Raw genomic sequence first — 3,864 nt, forward strand, 5'->3', positions numbered from 1 at the left:
AGCTAGCCCTTTGTTCGTGGAGCGCCCGCACCTTCAACCCCCCCACAGCTAAGGAGGTTAGCTGTAGCTAACCATTTTTCACTGTGGATACCTTCTTCAAACTTCATTGTCGCTTGGACAACGTTCCTCACCACAGTTCATGAGGTCAAATGTATTGGCAGTATAATGTAGAAGTGTTGAAATGATCTAAACGTTTTTCATTTTATGAAGTTTGGTTTTGTTTGTGTTGAACTCAGCTATCTTGGTGCTAGCAGACTTATCTGCAGCACACGTGTTCAGTTTTGTGTTCTTTGTCTGTGTGTGTTCAAAGTTAAGACAAACTTTATTTAAAGGGTGATTTTAAACAGAATATTGATCATAACGCGCCATCTGCGCTTATGCATTTTAACCCTTTTATTAATCCTGGTATTTTAAAGGTATGTGTTGATTCTGGTGCTAAGCTATCAGCTTCTTTTGTTAGCTCAACTGCTAATTGGTAAGAACACGTGCTTGCTACGAAAGAATATTTACCCAGAAAGGTTGTTAGTTTTCAAGCTAGTGAATAATAGTCCCTAAACATCATTTTACTAAATTTGATAACTAAGTAAACACCATTAAGCCCCATTTCTCCAGAAAGATTTGGCTCTTTTCCAAAATACTCCCTTAATAATATTTCTTTAAATATGAATAAATAAAGGCAGCTAATTAGACACCGTTGAGAAATGGTCATCCAGAAGGTTGGTTTTATTCAGCAGATCATTATTTAAAACATTATTTTATTAAAATAATATTTTACCTTATCTTGCATTGTGAACGGTTGTCTAAACGTTTGCTAATTATTGCCTAAGTTAGTTCCAAGACTAACTTAACTTCATTTCCAGATTCTTCAAGAAAATCCTTGGTTCTCAAACATAAACATTGCATGGTAATGTTGCATCACTCTTTTGGTCATGGTTTTTAATCATCTTTAATCAACTTGTTTATATTGTACATAGCCTATTAGTCTTCCCTATTCTTTAATTCTGCTTGGTAGTTTAGTTGGATTGTTTTAGCATAGTAAAGAGTTTGTTGATTGAGATATGTTTGACTTTGAGTTGACTTATTTTTGTTAATAAATTCTTGTATATTAAGGAATTGTGTGAATTCCTTCCATGTATGTGCAGAGTTTATGCTGTTCAATAATGTCAGAGCTCATCTCACACCTTTCTATTTTGTCCTAATACCATCGCCTTACTGGGCTGGTATTCACAGGACAACCCTTAACAGACCAAAATATTATTTGATAAAATATTAAAATATTAAATATTAAATAATATTATCATATTCATAATCACAACACAGGGGTTTGTGGCAATCTCAAATTTGCATGTGTTGCCAAACCCCTGGCAAAATCATAAATACAGATATTGGGGATGTGTCTCCATGACAGCAGAATGTCTGTAAAGTCCTTTGGGCTTTTGGCTCTAACAAGAAACTTCACACTATACACAACACCACAAGGGCAAAGTACAGCAGCCCATCCACCCAGAAGAAAAAGTTTAAAAATACAATCAAAGCTTATGGTAACACTGGATATGTAACAATCTTTTGGTATCAATAATTTTCAAGTACATTATGTGAGGAAACAGCTGCGCCACACAATGGCATTTCACTAAGGGGATGGGTTAAGTCAATTTCTCCATTTTCAGTTCAATAAACTCTAAAATTAAATTAATACTGTAGTAACTGATTGTAATATACCAGAAGCTCCCCAAACCTTCTGAAACACTTTGTCATATGTTACTCTGCTTTTTATTTCTTCTTGCAGTCTCACAATCAGGCCTGTTTTGGAAACATTGCTACTCAGGCCTCAGGCTTTGCAAAGCTTTTTAATCTCAACAACCCGTTGACAGCAACAATAATTACAGAATAACCATTCTTAAGTCATTGTCAACTTACATGGCTTTTAAAAATTACAACTACTACCATTACCTTCAGCTTTAACAGTTCATCAACTAGTCTTTCCTCTGTTACATGAACCTCAGGGGTGTTGTCTTGAGGGCTATTTATCTGCAGCTTCTGGTATTCTGTGTTGAAGACTGTTGGACCCTTTCTAGTATCTCTGCCGATCCACGGAGCCCAGTTTTCGTAGCTCGGATTTATTGTGAAGGGATTTCTGTGTCCACCTGTATTACAGGATGAATGAACATGGAGGCTACATGAGTAACAATTCAGTAATAATATATTCACCACGGCAATTTGGAGTTCTGTTCTGCATTTAAAGAGAACCCAACATTACTCTTGAGGAAACCAAAGGCAATCATTTCCATGGCAACCGTGTCACAGAATTCTTCTGTGTTCACTTCTCCATTGTAGCTGTCAGGAGGGCCATCAAGTCACTGACTGTTGCGAGAAAACGTATCTTAATTAAAAGTTCAAAGGTTTGCATAAGCTTACCTGACAATCTTTTACCTGTCATGTTGAAGACTCCCTTTTTATGTAAGTCCATGACAACTAAGGGTGGTGACCACATGTCACACAGAAAAACAAGTAGCCATGACTTGTCATTGCCTCAAAGTGAATGTAGGCTGGAAGGACATCCGTTGCATTTGGGTACGGCATTCCTGCGGTTTTCTGCAGTATGCTTACAATCCTGCCAACAGCAATGTGAGCCTGTATAAAGACAAAAGAAGATCCATGCTGTAACACCATTTCATAAACACCGAAAAACCTGAAGAGCATTACGTAGAAACAGACATAGATGTAGGATGAGCAGCAAAGTGTCAATGTAGTTATGTAAACCATGGATCCAGTCTTGATATCGGTAAAACATCCCACAGCTAGGACATTTCTTGCAGTATGTCGATATGTCTGTAATGTAACAATAACAAAAAAACAAAAAAAACATTTAGCACCTAAAGCACTAAAATTTCATTAAACAAAAATTACATTATCACAAAATGCTAAATGACAATGAAAGGCTAATAACTTGTAAAATGGCTTTGAAATAAATATTAGTCACTTAAGATTTTTAAGAAAGAGTACAGCAATTCAAAAAGTGCATTGCTTTCAACGATTCCGATGAGTAAGACTATTTTTGCCTTTTTGGAGATGAGCAGTGGATCACTGAGAGGAACCGATCCAGGAGAGTTTGTACAAAACATCTCCTCAGGAATCAGCCGTTTCGGGAAGGACTTCTTTTTTAAGTTCTTACAACAGTTTCCTGGCAGACTAGCTGGGAGCTTTTTGTTGCGGTAAATATATTCTACCATCCTCTTGAGAATTGGAACCTGCGGTGGGTAATGCATGTCATTGTTTCCATTATCAACATGAGCTAGTGTCACCACCTCTTCTGTCTCATTATGGGTTCTGAACAATTGGGGCTGTTTTGTCACCCTCTTGTGTAAACATGACAACCGACCTATGGTACAAGGGCAGTGCCATGTGTTCGTTTTTTGAGCTGTAGTGAACCATTGTTCTATTCAGCCTACTATAATGTGAGGTCCTTGGCTCATATACTGAGATATAGTGTCTATAATCATGGCCTCAGCAAGAGGGACACCTTCGCTGTTTGCTAGTGTTTAATGTGCAAGGCATTGTTTTTTTCTGTTGTCATCAAACCATTTTTTTTCAACCATCTTGGTCAATGTGTCCTCCTGGAGTTCTTCATGTGCACTGTCAAACTGACAGTAGTCCACAGACTTTAAATGAGCACACTGTGTAATCATAGAGGCACTTCTGTGCTGAATTGAAACATGAGTGCTGCAAACATCCATGTCACAAAGAACTTTATGTGATACACCCCATATCTTTTTGGAAACATGTACAGGAACAGGAGCCCCACGAAAGGACTCAGAGACTGCAAATACTCCATTAGTTCTATCTATACACTGTACTTATAAATGG

General features: G+C 37.4%; 1 pseudogene; it reads right to left on the reverse strand.

Annotated features, from left to right (window-relative positions):
- Positions 1–1,309: 1,309 nt before the first annotated feature.
- LOC124868577 lies at positions 1,310–3,230 on the reverse strand (annotated as a pseudogene).
- Between the last annotated feature and the right edge of the window lie 634 nt (positions 3,231–3,864).

This window comes from Girardinichthys multiradiatus, chromosome 5, assembly GCF_021462225.1.
Source record: "Girardinichthys multiradiatus isolate DD_20200921_A chromosome 5, DD_fGirMul_XY1, whole genome shotgun sequence".
NCBI classification, from domain to species: domain Eukaryota; kingdom Metazoa; phylum Chordata; class Actinopteri; order Cyprinodontiformes; family Goodeidae; genus Girardinichthys; species Girardinichthys multiradiatus.